Here is a 17,884-nt window from a genome sequence, read left to right as displayed (position 1 = left end):
TTTAAATGTTATTACACTTCATCAATACAATTTATGTTAAAAAACATCATTTAAAACATTTTGCCATAAACATGTTAATCATAATAGTTTTTTATATAAAATACATGTAAAAGAAAAGAAGCAAAGGTTGACGCGGCGTTTCGGCTTTCTTTAGTACACCTTCCTCAGGACTGATTCTAGACAATTAAAATATTAAAAACACAAAATTACCAAACAATTTCAATTGGATACAGTCTTTTGCATCTGTATATTAACACATTTCATTTACCCGATTTAGTTACTCTGCTGTTTTACATCTCGGTATACAGAATTGCCCATTCTTTAACTCCCTAGACGATTTAGGTACATAATTTAAGTCATGTTCTATACCTGCGTTCTCTGTTTACATTCCTTTAGTATTTGCAATTATTCGTACATTATTATACACTTTATTTGCCTTTCCCTAGGAAATATATCCAATGTTAAAGAAGTCCCCATAGTACCACCACTAAAAGAAGCATGATGTCTCATATCATGCATGCATACCTTATTGTTCCAGATGGAATTATTGCCCATGTCGAAAGAAACTGTTGCTTAAACGAAGGGTCCTTTTTTTTTTTCAATTTCCTCTAAAGGATATGATCCTGCCGTATTAAGCTGCCAGAAGGAGCCACCGTTTTATGAAGGTTGTCGGCAATATTCTCTCTGCAGGGTTACAGTTAATACTCTTGTTATTCTCTTAAGTAGAGAACACAAATTCTAATACGGCAGGATCATATCCTTCATACAGGTACAAGGCTTACCATAAGTGAATTAACCGAGAGTACTAAAATAGGGGAACAACAATTTAAAACAACTCTGGGAATTATCTCTTTATATCAACAGGTACGGAGAGTGGAAATCAAGTCCCCAATGAGAGATATATAAATAAAAGCAATCAAAACTTAGAGGAAATTGAATTCACTCCTCTGTAATTAGGTATGTAATATTGAGAATCTTTCACCTAATGTATTCCGATTGTGACTGTTAATACCTATAAGTCACAGGCATTTTTCATGTCTTCATTTAGAGACAACACACTTTGCACATAACTACTAGCAATTTGTGATTTGCCAACCGTCCGTATTCAAAAAGGACCCTTCGTTTAAGCAACGGTTTCTTTCCAAATGGGCAATAATTCCCTCTAAATCGGGTAAACGAAATGTGTTAATATACAGATGCAAAAGACTGTACCCAATTGAAATTGTTTGGTAATTTTGTGTTTTTAATATTTTAATTGTCTAGAATCAGTCCTGAGGAAGGTGTACTAAAGAAAGCCGAAACGCCGCGTCGACATTTGATTCTTTTCTTTTACATGTTGGGGTGCTGCTCGCCAAGAGGATTTTTGCCTGTTTCCTTGCCACCCTTCGCTACAGGAGTAGCTGCGAGAACTGCCCAACTGCCTTTGCTAAGAGCCGGTGGAAAGGACCAATGCCGTGGCCGCAGAGGAGGTGAGAGGCGTCGGCCCCGGGACTGCGAGGACCAGCATTCACCAACAACAGCTGGTCCTCTTCCCGCGTGAGCCACGCCCCCTCCCAGTGCCACGCCCCCACCTGTGAGCTCTTAACCTCTCGCGGCCCCTGTTGCGCGGGTGCCGCTCGCCAAGAGGATTTTTGCCTGTTTCCTTGCCGTCCTTCGCTACAGGAGTAGCTGGGAGAACTGCCCAACTGCCTTTGCTAAGAGCCGGTGGAAAGGACCAACGCCGTGCTCCGCAGAGGAGGTGAGAGGCGCCGGCCCCGGGACTGCGAGGACCAGCATTCACCAACAACAGCTGATCCTCTTCCCGCGTGAGCCGCGCCCCCTCCCAGTGCCACGCCCCCCCTCTGCTAAATTGAATTTAAGCAAACTCAGCAACGCACACCGCGGGACGCGCGCGGGTCGGAGCCCGGGGCGAAGACCGGGCAAAGAGCGGGCCGTTTGAGGCCGTTCGAGATCGTGAGGAGACCGGGCCGGGCCCTCCCTCTAAGTCCCACAGAAAACGTACCTTCACATCAATTCCTGCCCACTAACACAACAGAACTCCGCGAACCCCTCCCTTGAAAATGAACACCAGGAGTAATAAGTTGAAGAAAGCAAAAAAGGGTGAGATCGGAGAGCAGCTGTTAGGGCCAATGGACCATTTCCTCACCAAGGCAAACACCTTTATAGATCAAAGTATCAGTTTGATAGAGGGAAGAGTATCTACAGAACTTGCGATTGCGAGGCGATCCTCCATGGGACCACTGGCTACAGCAAGATCCCCAGAGGTAGAGGGTCCCCTAGCACAATCACTGCAAGGCAACAAAAGGCTTAGTCTCCCGAATATCGTAGACCTCTCAGCCTCCCAACTTTCCCTATCACTTACCGATTCGGATCTAGAAAAAACACCCGAAATCCTGCGTGATCATACACCAGAAGAAGTAAGGCAAGCAAGAGGGAGGAGAGAGGGGGCCGTCAAGAAAAGAAAGGACAAGGGAAAAGTAGACAAAGTCACTGGTACTGACACGGCTGAGACAACTGACCCAATTACGCCCTCAAACTTGGCAGGCCCTCCTCCAAAAACGGTTGATACTACCAATTATCAGGTTTTAGTACACCATTCTTCACCTAACAATATTCCAAGTACTATTGTCTCAGGTTCACCCGTCATTATTCCCCACAGCAATGAACCAGATTCCTTGGATCTGGTAAATATAATCACCTCAGTACTAAAATCACTCTTTCAACCTCTTGAAAACAGACTAACCAACATCGAGACTCAATTGCTAAAAATAACAAAATCCTTGCAATCTAACTCAACCCGTGAACCCCAAAAAAAGGGAACAGACAACCAACCTGTACTTGCCCTACAAAAGAAAAAAACAACCCAAACCTGTCCCGCACCGAAGCTACAACCAGTAGCAAAAGATCCTGTAGCGGGAAAACCGCTTCCGGAAACAACAATATCAACCCCCCATACCAACACAGTCCCAAAAGCCCCTGCCATAAAAACAACAACCACAACAATACCAGCCCCCAAAACCCCAGCCATCACAAACACTGTCCAGAACAAACCAAACCCAACAGTGAATAAAGGAACCACGAGAGGAGCTCTTGAGGGTAGATCCTATATGAATCTGCCACCTGAAGCATCACCATTCGTGGTTGTGATGACGGGGGTACCAGAATTAACGGGGGAGACAACAGAGCCCAATTGGTCCTTAAAAAATAAGGTCCAATATTGGCTAAATACCAATCGTCCTTCTCCCCCCAACTGGTCCAGTAGGATAGCAACAGTATGCAGGACTCCATGGGTGGGACACACAAAAAAAGTAATACCGGGAGACTGCATCGTGATCACTTTTGAGGACCCTAGAGCTGTTGAGTATATATGTTCCTGGGAACAACATAATACAAGCGGGGGAATCGACACAGAGAGTCTTTCCTTTTTCTATCCAAAAAAGCATTACAACAACCGCTTCAATGAACAGGACAACATGTGGCGTAAAGCAGTCCCACAGCCCTGGGAATTTACTGCCGCTAGACCAAAAATGCCCCCACAACAGAATGACCATGAGCCCCCCTGGTGGCCGGTTGATCCCAATTACCACCAACAGGATGGCCCATGGCAGATAATGGGCCCCCGTAACAGAAGAAGAGACTGGGAACAATGGGGTGTACCACCGCAGCGGCCTTTTAGACCTAGCTATAGAGAGGCACCATACTGGGAAAACTGTCCGGGCATACCAACCATGAACCGGTTCAGTAGCCTAGAAATGGTCGATTGACCATCACCGGATTCCCCCTGTGGTGAACAGATCACTCCATCTCCGGATCCGGTAAGGAAAATGATAATAGGCCAAGAGAATAGGACACAACCTATGTCCATTATTTTCTGGAACATAGCGGGTCTCCGCCCCAAAATAGAGGATGGTTCAGCTGCTCAGTTTCTTGAAGATGGCAATATAATATGCCTCCAGGAAACATGGGCCACGAAAGAGCTACACATTGTAGGCTATAAAACTCTTTTTTCCCCAGCTCTCCCTAGCACTGCGGGTAGGCCCAAGGGGGGTCTGATTACATACATAGCGAACACAATTCCCAGCTTGAAGTTACTTAAAACAGAAAATACACCAAACTTTCAACTACTCTCCCTTTCAGCCGGCAAAGAAGTTATTGTCATCCTAGTAAATTTTTATAATAACCCTCTCGACAATTCAGGAAAAAATCGCTAAATATAGCCAACTATTTAGAAAAAAGGCAACTGTCCATCTATTATGGGGAGGGGACTTCAACCTACACCCGTGCCCACGCTCCAACAATCAGAATTGCGGGATAGTGGACGAGCACGATAATCCCCTTGTCCATTTCCATCACGACGGTATAGGGGAGACGATGAACAGTCTTCTTACAGACCTGGAATTGTCAATAATAAATAAGAAACATCCGGCTAACAATACTCTATACCCCACATACTTAGGGAGAGGACATGAGACCACCGTCGACTATGTCCTTTCAACGGATGGGTTGAGACACCAAATCACAGACTTCACTTTACTGGCAAACAACCTAAGTGATCACTCAGCGCTCAGAGTGGATATGGATCTTCCAAACCAATTAACGCAGACAACAATAATTGCACATACTCTATCCCAAAATCGGCTGGAAATGGGCAGAGTAAACGGATTCACGTTAAAATGGGGGAAGATAGATCCAATCCAACTAAGCAACAATATAATAAAGACTCTGTATCCCAACATAATAAAATGCCTAGACTTGGAGTCAGATGATAATACCATCCTCGAAAATTTCAAGATTATTCTAGACAAAATAAAAGTAATGCTGACCAGGAAAAATAATTTAAACAATACAACAACTCCAGGTTGGTTCAACCATGACTGCACTATCTCATTAACCAAGTTAAAAGAGGCCCTCAGACAACCAAAAAGAGACCAACAATTGATCCAACATCTAAGGCTTCAGTATAAAAAGGTCAGAAAACAAAGGAAACAGGAGCTGAAACAGACTTTATGGAACGATCTGCATAAAAGCACACTAACAAGAAACAGTGAGTCCTTCTGGCGGATAGTAAAAACCCCTTTTCTTTCCGACTCCAACAGACCTCAGATTGATGTGGCAATAGAAGAGGAAACCTGGGTAAATCATTTCTCTCACATTTTCAAATTCACATCACCAATGGAAGAAACAACTCACCCCCTTCCTCCTGTCGACTTTCCCATCAGCATACAGTTTGACATTCTTGAGGTATTGCAAGCTCTGAATTTAAGTAAAGGGGGCAAAGCGCCTGGACCAGACGGGGTCCCTGTAGATCTCTTCAAACAACATCCAGATCTCTGGGCCCCCATACTGACCAGAGTATGCACAGCAACCGCGAAACTGGGTTTGATGGAGTCCTGGTCCGACTCCATCATGGTACCCATTTTCAAAAAGGGGGACCGCCAAGACGTTAAATGCTACTGACCGATTTCTTTATTAGATTCTGTAGGAAAAGTAGTTAGCAGAGTAATCCTGGAACAACTTCAACAATGGGCAGATGACAGAAAGATCCTATCGGACTTACAATTCGGTTTCCGAGAAGGGTTCGGAACCGTGGAACAGGCCCTCAACCTAAGTTTAATTACGTCTAAATACATCCATGCGAAGCAGGGGACAATGTACATGGTATACGTGGACCTGTCCTCTGCTTTCGATTGCGTCTCCCACTCGAAGCTATGTACCCTTTTGCGAAACATGGGGGTGGATCCTCCACTCCTGGACTTTTTAAGGGAATTATACACGGACGCTTCTGCGAGAGTGCGCTACGGGACTAAGGGAGAGCTTACTGCGTCATTCCAAGTAGAGCGAGGAGTCAGGCAGGGTTGCGTCCTAGCCCCCTTCCTCTTCTCCCTGTACACAAACGGGCTGGAAGAGAAGATGTTGAGGGGGGGGCAGGATCTGCCAAGACTAAAACAACGCATGATTCCTGCACTGCTCTACGCGGATGACGCAGTTATCTTGGCTTGTACACCTATAGAACTCCAGAAATCCCTGAATAAATATGCTGAATTCATGGGCACACTAGACCTGCACATAAATGTTAAAAAAACTTTCGTAATGGTGGCAGGTGGAGGGAGAAAACGAACAAAGAATATCATCTTAAACAAGCAAAAACTTGAGAGAACCCCACAGTACCCCTACCTGGGCATAATGATTGACGAAAGACTAAACTGGAAAGCAGCTATTGAGTCCAGGAGACATCTTTTTAGGAGAGCCATTACTGCCCTGATGAACTTTTCACAAAGACTCGGAAGGAGACCACCAGTCGAGATGTTAAAAATCTACTCTGCAAAATGCCAAGCCATCGCTTTATACGGGGCAGGTGTCTGGGGACACGCTGACGCTAGACCTCTCCAAACAGCTGAGAACTCGTTTATGAGATTTCTTTTATCTGCCCCCAAGTGTTCATCAACATATGCATGTCATATGGAACTGGGAATCCCCTACATAGAGGACTTAATAAAAGTTCAGCCATTGTTACTCTGGAGGCGTATCTGGTTATCTGATAAGAACATGCTTACCAAGGCCATCCTAGAGGATTCAATGGCACTGGACCATGCACACAGAATAGCCTGGCTTACCTATGTCAAGCGGTTTTTCACAGACCTGGGCCTAGAAAGATATTACCTTACCCCAGTAACTCTGACTGAGATAAGCAAGAAAGAGCTGAAACAGAAAGCAATGAGCCATCTAGAGACACTCAGAATTACTCTGCTTTCAAATAAACAATCTGTACAACACGCAAATATGGTACAGTTAACACCACAAATTCAGCCTTACCTTGTACTGGAAATCAGCTCACATGATAAGATGCCTCTGACCAGATTTAGACTCAATCTTTTTCACAGATTAGTGGCCTTCCCACAAATGAACACTTGGGAACCAAAATTGACATTATGCCCATGTGATGAGATTTCCTCACAGACGTGTATGCACACGATACTGTTCTGTAAATATTTCCATCCTCACAGGAAAATCTGGTTATCTCCATTACTAAAACTTTGGGGTTTCAGACAATGTCGTCCGGCCATGATCTCCCTACAGATGTTAGACTCCGAGCGCACCTGTTATCATATATTGAACTTTTTAAAATGTATCATTAGGCACCGGAAGACCCTTTAAAAACTGAGTGAATTTATTTTTCCGCAGATATCTTTTTAAAATATACTATGATGTTGTAATTTTATATTGTTGCTTTTATGGTTTTACAATGATAAAAACCGAATAAAGAATTTATTATTATTATGTATTTTATATAAATGTTTTAAATGATGTTTTTTAACATAAATTGTATTGATAAAGTGTAATAAAATTTAAATAATGTTACCAAACAAATGTGGTGATAAGTCTTAATTAAATTTGTAATTTTTGTGGAAAGTGTCTTAAATAACTGTGTAGAAACTGTCATTACCCGTGATTATCCTAGATACTATAGTGCATAATTGCTGTGTATGGATAACTAATTACACAATACTGTACCTTTGCCTTTCCCGCGGAGTTCACGACATGCCTATTTGACCAAAAATTATTTATACCTTTTTTATAATATTGTACCCATATTACCAACACTAAAATTTGACAGAACCCCTTCTGTCCAACGACTTGGGACTTTGTTAACTTTTAATTCTCATTTCAGACTGCAGCCAGTAGGCCATACCAGGATTCATATATTAGATTTGTCCCTAAGATTCAGTAATATTGTCATTGCTAGAGAAACTAATATTCACCTTTTTAATTTGGTGCAACAACATATATTAACTAGTTGGAGTGTATCTTGTGAGCCATGTGTTATTTACTCAGCTGTGTTTCACAAACAGCAGGCGTCAACTGTTATGCTTTTTCAGTAGAAAAAAACCTTTGCTGTATTCTAATGTCCTCAAAAAGTTTGTAAACCATTGATTACCTCCGTCTGTTCTGACAGACAGCTTCCTTCGGACAGACAGCTATGAACATCTGTTATAAGCTATCTCTGGCGCCAGGAATTGAGCACAGTTCAGTCTATTTAAAACCCAGGCATTCTAACCCAGTCAAAATCTATCATTTTGTAATGTGAAAAAAGAGGCACTTTTTTTTAGGAGCAACCAATTACTCAGATGATGTGAATGCCTTTTAATATGTAATATAATGTATCTAAGGAAAATGCTGTAACATTTTGTATAGAGTCCTAGTTGTGTAAAGCACACAAATTCCGTTTTTTTCTTTCTGTATGGCCTATTTTTTCCCTATTGAGTGTTAATTCTAATGTTTCTTTTCCACTGTGGCAATATACACACATCTATACTTTGTTACTGCTTTACTTTTAATGAGAGCGTGCAGCTACTTAGCAAATGTTATATAATTCATTCTTTGAATTTTAAAGTGTAATTCTTCTAATGACATCTGCAGAACACAATGACGACAACAAACCAAATTGACCTCATTCCCGACATTTTCAAGAAGGGGGCCACACACTCATAACACACCACACTGCTTGCTAAGGCAAGCCATTCTTACAAAAAAAAACACAATCGCTACTCACTCAAACAAGTACTTCACAAGCATCACCACCGGTGTCAGTACACTAACCACATAGACACTCAAACAAACAATCAACCCACAAATCAACACTTAGGACAAAAGCAAGAGGCAGCCCACAGACGGTACTCAAACCAAACCATTTGTAAATACCAATTGTAAATCATATTTACAAATGAAAGGACTCTCAAAAATAGTACAGAGAATACACCAAGACAAGTAGGAAGCCGAAAGACTGTGCCATGTTAAAAAAACAGGCTCTATCCCAGACCTTTTCCAAAATACACCGAATTACCAATGTAGCTGGCGGAACACTCAAAAGCGCTCCGTATCACCATTTATGGATTTTACTAATTGAGTATATCAGGATCCTTTTTTCATATATATTTGTTCCACAGTGTACTATACATTATTGAAGAAATACCATATTCTATGTACATAAACCTATTAGGTATCCCCTCTAGCTGTGTACTTTCTAAATCCATATTGGTACCACCAAGGCAGCAACACATTCTACGAAGTGTGCTAGTAGAAGGCATAACAAAAATATTACAATGCAATGTAATATTATAATCAAAACTTATTTATCCTGACAATTATCCAAAAGTAGAGAAAAATCTCCTCATTACCTGCCTTTATTTGCTGCAGCAAACAAACAAAATAACCAAAATCTTGGCCAAGCTATTCTAAAACAAGAGTAACGCATCGCAACCTTACCAAACAAAAGTCTCCAGCCTCCAACTGTCAAGTTCTGAATCGACCTAATGGTCACTGTGAGACGAATGCCAAAAGGGATCTCAGTCAGGGACCAGTCACCACCTGGAGGGTCAAATCAGGAAAATTGGAAAAGCACTTTGGTCTGCAAAGACAAGGGTCTCATTGTGCAGCGTACATCCTCAGCGAGATTCCAATACTCCGTCGAGACCACTCTTTCGGGTGACCGCATCTCCGATGAGTGCCACGTTGGGTGCAAATTTGTGGGGATGAGCCTTTTCAGGGGCCCACTGGTGCAGGGGTTTGCCCTTCGTTGTCCTTAAGTCCTTAGACTAACAAAATAGAGATTGGCACAGAAGCTGTAATGTCAAATCAAATAGATTTATTAACCTCTCATGAGGGAGACTACCTCAATACAGTACCCTCAGGCCACTGTATGAGGTAGTCCAAGGAGTGCAGAAACCATGGGACTCTTATGGCCATTTTATAGCAGAGTAAGCATGAAGACTCAAAAAGAGGCAGTACAAGTATACATAAGAATAGTCATTCACATATATGGACAACTGGAAATTACGTAGTCAACAGAGTGGAAGGAGTAACTAAACTGCTTGCATCAGTAGAAATAGTCTGACAGTAACATTTAAGACAGGTGCATTCTAGCAGTTATAGACCTTTCTGAGCATGCGTAAGGCTCTGGCTCAGTGCTGAAAGAGTTGATGACATGCGAAATACAAGGGCAGGCAACAGTGAAGAGGGAGAAGCACATGGCTAGCTAAAATGACTGCCACAAACAAAATGGCTTCAGCTTATGCTAACTGTAATTTCTGCAATTTCCACAGTACCCCTAGAAGCTACCTCGGTCAGGACACTGAATACAGTTCACCCTTCCTCTGGGTCAGACAACACCTGAACCTTTCTTCCCAACCCAGGGACCAACCCTTGCGGTTGAACACTTGCCCGGCGCACCCAGACTTTATTGGGAGCATATATGCCCTCCTGAGGGTGACATATAACTCATGTGTCGTGTGACAGTCTGCCTGCCGCAGATCTTCTGACCCCTGTCCATCTGACAGCACTGAAGATCCCGAGGACAGAAGTGGGGTCACCATGGTGATTCATCAGGGACTCAGCCCTTCTGGCTGGCCCCTTACCCACTGGTTCTTCCACTGGGGACTCTTTTCCCCTCTCACCCCTCAATCTAGACTTCTGCACACTCCACTTAGGAGTGGCACTGCCAGACACCAGAACTGATGGAGGCCTGACCACAGACACTCCCAGTTCACCAGACACTAGGGGATCTCCCTCAACGGGCGGCCCATCAGGACAGTCTAGGCTCCCCACCTGGTGTTCCCTTAAAGAACCATCCAGGCTCTGAGACTGGGTTTCGGGAACCTTGGAACACTCAGCTCCACACTCACTCCATCCCCACTGAGACAGGATGTGAGCCCCTACACCCCTCCCACTACACCAGGACCTAGCTGGGCTACTCTGCACCTCTTCCCCCACTCTGGGTTGGAAGATACCTGAACCACTCCTCTTAGGATCACTCCCCAATACCTCTCCAGACCCTCTGGAATCCACCAAATGTGAGCTTCCTGGGGTCAGAGAACTCACTCTCCAACAGGTGTTGGCATAGCTCTGGAAAATAGTGACTTACAATATGCTCTCTAACGATTGGATCACACAAGCCCCTGCCAGGATTAACCAAACTATCCTTCACCTCTCCATCCAGTGCCTCGCACACATACTCCACACCACTCTCTTGAGATTGGCAAGACAGTATCTGACTGTCTCTGTTTTTCAACCCAAACTCTTTTGGGCGGTCTTCACACTCACATATCAGGACTTCAACTTTGGGGGCACCCCTCTCCCTGCGCCTCTCATCTAGAGTCAGTAGAGTGTCCCTCCCACCACTAGGACCATGAACTCCTACATCAGTTTACCCATTTACCTCAGAAATACTGCGCACTTCTGGAGCTACCTCATGTCCTTGAGCCTCCTGGTGTCTGTTAACCCCCTCCTTCAAGTCAGGTGCCAAATCTCTAGGTGTGTGTACTACTCCCTCAGCACTAGAAAATTCAATTTTGCTGCCACCATCTGAGCTGGACTCCACCTCCAACTCAGCACAGCTCACTTCCTGAGCTACACACATTTCAATTTTCTGGGCTGAGACACTTATAGATTCACCCACCTTGAGATTGGCCAGCTCCATTTCATGCATCCTATATTTCTCCCTGTCCTCCAGCTCTTCGAGGGACAGCCCTTGGCAGAAACACTGCTACCTGCTGGGGAAGGGGCTCTCATCCCCCCTGGACCCAATGGACCTTCCAGTGGCCCATCTTCTTCTTCAGACCCCTCCACAAGCTCAGGCGTGCTTCTTACTTACACTCAGGCCCTGAGCGCCTTTTGGACCTCATCCTTCTTGGAGAAATCGGTCATAGCAACTTTAAATCTTCTGCAGAAGTGCTTTAGCTGTTTCAAATTGTAGCTTTCTAGTTTCTCCCCCTTAAAATCCTTAAAATATCCTTAAAATCCTTTATTCATGGTGGCTAAACTTGGCAGTTCTTGGCAAAAATAGAAAAACCCTGGAAAAACAATCTACCAAATGAATGTGGGTGTGTTTGGTCTGCACTCGCTAGTAGTGTTCCCCAATCACTGTATATGAGTCACAAATGCAAGTTCAGAATCCTCACCGCTACCAACCAATGTTAGATTTGGGGGTCTCTAGTTGGCAATGGTAGGTATCTTTGACCAAATAGGGACCCTTGCGTCTAGTCAGGGTAAGGGGGTACACTCCTAAAAGAACCCCTGATCACCCCCTTGGTAGCTTGACACTAGCAGACAGGCTTATCTCAGAGGTAGTGTGTAAAGCATTTGTGACCACATACAGTAATTCAGTGACAACACTACAGATGAACACCACACAAGTTGTAGTATAAAAATAAGTATTCTTTATATAGATTTAACACAAGACCACAAACGACAAAAATCCACAATACTGTTCCTTTAAAAATGGTAGAAATAGCTTAGTTCTCTTAAGATGGTAAATGCAACACTTATTGAGCAATGTACCTTTGGATGCGTAACGCTATACAACAAAAGAGTTGCAGGGAAGGTGATGCGTTGGTTCCTTATACGCAAAAACGGTGATGTGTCGGTTCCCTACTGCTGCATAGGGGATGGTGATGTGTCGGTTCTTCTCTGTGTGGGGACGTGATGCGTCGGTTTCTTACTGCGCTTCTGTGACAATGCGACCAGCAGCGCCGTGATGCGATGAAGATCCGGTGCAATGAAACGAAATGGCATCTTCTTCATTGATGCGACACGATGCGTGCATGCCCGATGGCCGTGCGGCGACTCAACGATTCTTCTGAGCCCCAACAGGCCCTGCGACATATTTCTCCGGTGATGCGATGGCATTGGCTGTGATGGCGACACTTCTCCGGCGATGCAAGGTGCTTCTGCGATGCGAAGCGGCAGCGGCGACACCCTTCTTCAGTGATGCGACGGCAGTGGCTGCGGCGGCGACACGCTTCTTCTTCGTGAGTCGTGCTTCCAGCTCCTTGCAACACGTAGTCCCTCCTAAGGCTCAGCACAACAGCAGGCCCTTCAAAAGAACTCAGTGGAACTGGTTGGTAAAGTCTATTGTCCCTGAGACTTCAGCAGGAGGCAAGCTCTATCTCAAGCCCTTGGAGATCCTTTACAAGTTGATTTGAAAGTAGCAGAAAGTCCTTTCTACTTTCTTTGGCAGTCAGGCAACCACTGCAGGCCAATCCCCCAAACAGCACTCAGCTTAGGGTTAGTATCCTCCTTCAGTTTCTCTCTGGATCCTCTCCTCAGCAAAGGTTCTTCTTGTTTCCCAAAAGTGATCTAAAGTTCTGGGGTCTGGGTCCCCCCTTTTATACTTATTTTCTCTTTGTTCTATGAAGGCAGAGAGGCCTTTGCCTAGTCCAAACCAGTTCTGGTTAGTCCTTGACCACTTTGTTGACAAGACTCCTTTTTTCCTTTCACAGTGTAGGCCAGGGACATCAGACGCACCACAGGAGGTGGGGCCAGCATTGTGGAAGGCATGCTCAGTCCTATTCAGGTCCCAGGTGCAACTCCTCTCACCACTCTACATCCAGATAGCTCTATTCAGCCGTGTGCTGACTCACCCTGTCTCCTGGAATCCCCCTGCCCCTGTCACTAAAACTCCAGACAAGGAATACACAACTTAGAAGAGGCAGGCTTGGATAGTTAGGTAAGAAAATGCCTACTTTCTAAAAGTGGTATTTTCAAACACAGAATGTTAAAACCAACTTCACTAAAATATGTATTTTATCATTCTGACTTCAGTCATATTAAACTCGAATTTATACCTATTTCCATGAGTCCGTTAGGATTATAAGATGTTATAATCAATCTGTCCATTCTGGCCTATGGGGAACAGGTAGCATTGCAATAGTGAAAAACGGAAATGGCTGTAATTCACTATCAGGGCATGCCACAAACATCCTGGCATGTCCTACCTTTTACATACAATGCACCCTGCCCTTAGGCCTATCATAGGGGTGACTAATATGCAGAAAGGGGAAGGTTTAGGTGCTGGCAAGTGGGTGCACTTGTCATTCAATGTGACATGACCAGACTGCACACAGGCTCTGCAATGGCAGGCCTGAGACATACTTTATAGGCTGCTTCTGTGGGTGGCACAACCAGTGCTGAAAGCCTACCAGCAGCATTTGACTTACAAGCCCTGGGCACACGCAGTGCACCGTACTAGGGTCTGACAAGTAAACCAAATAAGCTAATCATGGAGTCCCTAATCCATACATCATTTTATAATAGGGAGAGCATATGCACTTTTGCACTGATCAGCAGTGGTAAAGTGCACAGAGTCATAAAACCAACAAAAACAGGTCAGACAAAATAGAGGAGGAAAGCAAAAGGTTCAGGGATGACCCTGCAAAAAGGGCCAAGTCCAACACTACTGAGAAGAGCTCTTTAATCAGATTCATAGCATTGTCAATTTTAGGCATAAAGAACCTAGATTTTTCTAAAATTCTGTAGTGCGTATATACTCACAGATTTTTTCTTTGTATGATATTCTTTCAGAATGGCTATATATTTTTCTCCATTTTTGCTTGTGTCAGGGCCTCGGTAAACCACCCCTCAAAATTGTGTGCCACTTTCTCATCCATCTGAGGACAGGGAAAAGGCAAGGTTGCTAGAGTTAAGCTGACAATATGCTGGGAAATCTTAGTCTAGGAACGAATGCAGCATACCTGATCATGAAGGTGCTGGGATCCTTGGAAGGTGCTGGGATCCTTAAATTAAAGCCCATCGTCATGTTGTCTGACCAAGTGAGAGGAATAGCTCACATTGATAAGAAAACATGATAGATTAATGCCTAATAACGTATTCCCTGAGTTATTTACCAAAAGAGAAGGGTTATCACAAGCATTGATGGTCTTAGTAGCATAAAATCCACACTATGGGCAGTACAACCCATGAGACAAGCCTGGAGCAATAAAAGAGTCAGGAGTGCAGCTATCAGATTTATGAAGCAATGAGTTATGAAGTTCAAGCAATACTTCCCTGCAATAGACATGCTGAAATATATAATGGTTCTGCCATTTAGCAGTGCCAGTGCAGGTATGGACGGGTACAGACAGGCTTTCACTTGGCACACCCACTGCTTTGAAACACTGCAGTCTTGTTTAAAAAGACTGCCCTAGAAGGGAGCTTGGCCAAGCCGATACACAACGTGACACATCAGCTGAGAAACAGGGGTGGGAAGTAAAAAAATAATCAAACTGGAGTCCAGCTACTTCCATGTAACCTCAAAGTCTCCCCTCTAAGGTAGGTTTACTGGAAATTAAGGTCAAAGTAAAATAAAAGACCAAAAGATAAAAACAGAAACTTAAAATAATGAAAGACAGAGCCTTCTACTAGGACGCCCAAGATGATATGGAGCCAGGCACCTCCATAAAACAGCACAAAGTGCTATTTGAGGAACATTAAGTGCCACGTGCTAGTGCCATCTCCCTCTAAAACAGACACATCTCCCTCTGAGCCAATCTCTGCAGACCCAGGCCTGCCAGTTCCCACTTAGACACTTTAAAAAGTTCCACTGCTGGGAAGCTGAGCCAAAAGGGCCCTTCTGTTGTTGATCTTTGGGTACATCCCTGACCTAGATTAGCAAGTAAGGGCAGGATGATCGGGGTGTAGCTCCAGGGGGGTGTTTGGGATGTGATACCTTCCTAATAGATTCTGGTGTGTGTAATTGGGTCCGTGGGCCTCCAATCGGGCTAGTATTGTCTGGGGTGGGTTTCTATTAAGACTAATAGCCCTCATAACACAGACACATGTCCCTATGAAACTTTGCAGAGCTTCTATATACCCACCCTCCTCTTCCCTCTCACTCAAAACAGGCCAAGAACGAACAAAGTACTGGATGGCTTTATATGGTGCAGAGAAGCCTTTTAAATGTAATTATATTTTCATTCATTTTGGCATTTCAATGGCAGTGATAGTTGGGAAATCTCTGTTCCACACCTCCCGAATTTAACTGGCTCTGCTACACCCCTGAGGGTGATAGCTAAGAAGATTTTGATCATGTCTCTTTCTTCCGGCAGGAAATGGTTTTCCTCCTTCAATGTACTTATAATGTTCTGGTACCTTCAATCTGCCAATGGTTCAGCAGATTAATTACCTTACACAGCTAGGCAGCTCAAAGCAAGAATTTCATTCAGGGCTGGTTTAAAGAAATAAAACGGATTATGAAGTATGTAAACAAATCCAGCTGACCTCATATTTGGTTTTCACATCCTCTAATTTATGTACTTTTCCACTTTTGAACTTTGTATCTTGCTCTAGTCTGAGAAATCACAATTTGGATATATAGTGCACAGTTAAACCATACATAGTATACCCCTTCTTAGAAGGAATAGCCCAGTTCCCCTCCAGCATCTGCTATAGTTGAGCACCTGCCCTCAACACGATTTATTTTCTGTCAAAAAGAAGGTAGAGCTCATTGATAGAATTCCCATTCTATTCTTTGTTGTCAGTTACTTTAGCAACTGATTATTAGTGTCAGGATGTTGAGAGAGGAACAAGTGGTGGGATTGTGTATTTCATCGTCCAACAACTCCAGAGTGTGAAGTCAGCAGTGGCACACAGTGAACCACAAGGACACTGTCACAGGTGGGAAGAGCTTCCATGTTTCCTCCTTCAATGTGCATGTACCTCATACAAGTCAGAGTTATTCTTTGCATTACTCTATTTTCAGTTCTGTGTATCCCACTATGATTCTAGGATTACAATGGAAGGCGACGGGAAATCTTGGACCAGATGAACTACTGATGCAGGGCTGTTTTTTAGGGTTTGTGGGCGGAGTATCACACAACAAGAAACTGAATGTTCACTTTCAAACTGGAAATTGGCTTTGGGTGCTCCCTATATGAGTAAATGATCCCCTCAACTTTTTAAGGATTTCTTCACACCAAACCCTCATCTTCCCTCCCACACACTAGCAGAGAATGGAGAAGAGAATGAGGTCAGCATTGAAATCTGATACTTCTGTAGTTACTTGCTGTGGAGAAACCTTTACACTTTAAGACTGGGATATTCATCTGTTCAGCCCTGCAAACATTTCAGTTATTCATTTTAATATTTGGATGTTCATTGAAACAGGGGATCTCAACCTAAAGTAATGATGAAATACTTCTGTAGGGTTCCTTTTACACTTGGGGTAACTGTGGAAATTTACAAAGGTTTTCAAAAGAGCAACCGAGTAGTTGTAGCATTGTCCCGGAAGAACTGCAGTAAACCTTTTGCAAATCCCCATTTACATGAATGTAGAGGTATGTCGCCATTCCTAAACCTACATACTATATATTTATACATGGGACATTCCACACAAGGAGTAACCATGTGTGTATTAGTCTGGGTAATGGTCCAATAGAAACAGCCCAGCACCTAACTGGAGAAGTGTGGTAAATAAATATTTACCGTCTGAATTTCTATGCAGTAAAGTTCAATAAAATAACTCAGTCGAAAATTAGAGGCAAAATCCGTGATATCTGAGTTTCAAAATGGGTTTTATTCCATAAAATGGAATGGTTCGAACCAGGGTATCATGTTCCTTTCACCATAAAGGATCAGGAAGGGATAGAGCATACTTTATTGACAGAATACAACTTTTATAGTTAATGCATATAATGGTGATGAATACAGAAGGCGTAACAGCTGAGAGAAACGAGATAAGAACACATGTGCGTAACAGAAAGGCGTGCACGAGGGCGTACACAGAGGTGTGTGCTAGAAACGTCACATGAAAGAGTCACAAGTGGGTGGATACATAGTTGAATCTTGCAGTGTCAGCAGAAATCTGTAGCAAGGATGCGCGCGCAGCAGCATGACGTGTGACTGACGTGAGGCTGGAGGGTGCAGGGGACTTGACATTTAGCACTAGAGGAAAGAGACAGAAGTCTGGCATGTCAGATCGACTCGTTCCTAAATCATATCTGATATCTTGTGTTTGCGGAACCATATTATCTAGAAGGAAAAGGTCTCTCGGGCAGAGGCTACTCTATACTGACTATTAATGCGTGCATATGTGACTACGTGTCTGCGTGTAATG

Source organism: Lissotriton vulgaris, chromosome 8 (genome assembly GCF_964263255.1).
Source record: "Lissotriton vulgaris chromosome 8, aLisVul1.2, whole genome shotgun sequence".
In the NCBI taxonomy this organism is placed as follows: Eukaryota; Metazoa; Chordata; class Amphibia; order Caudata; family Salamandridae; genus Lissotriton; species Lissotriton vulgaris.
Note: the sequence above shows the minus strand (reverse complement) of the source record.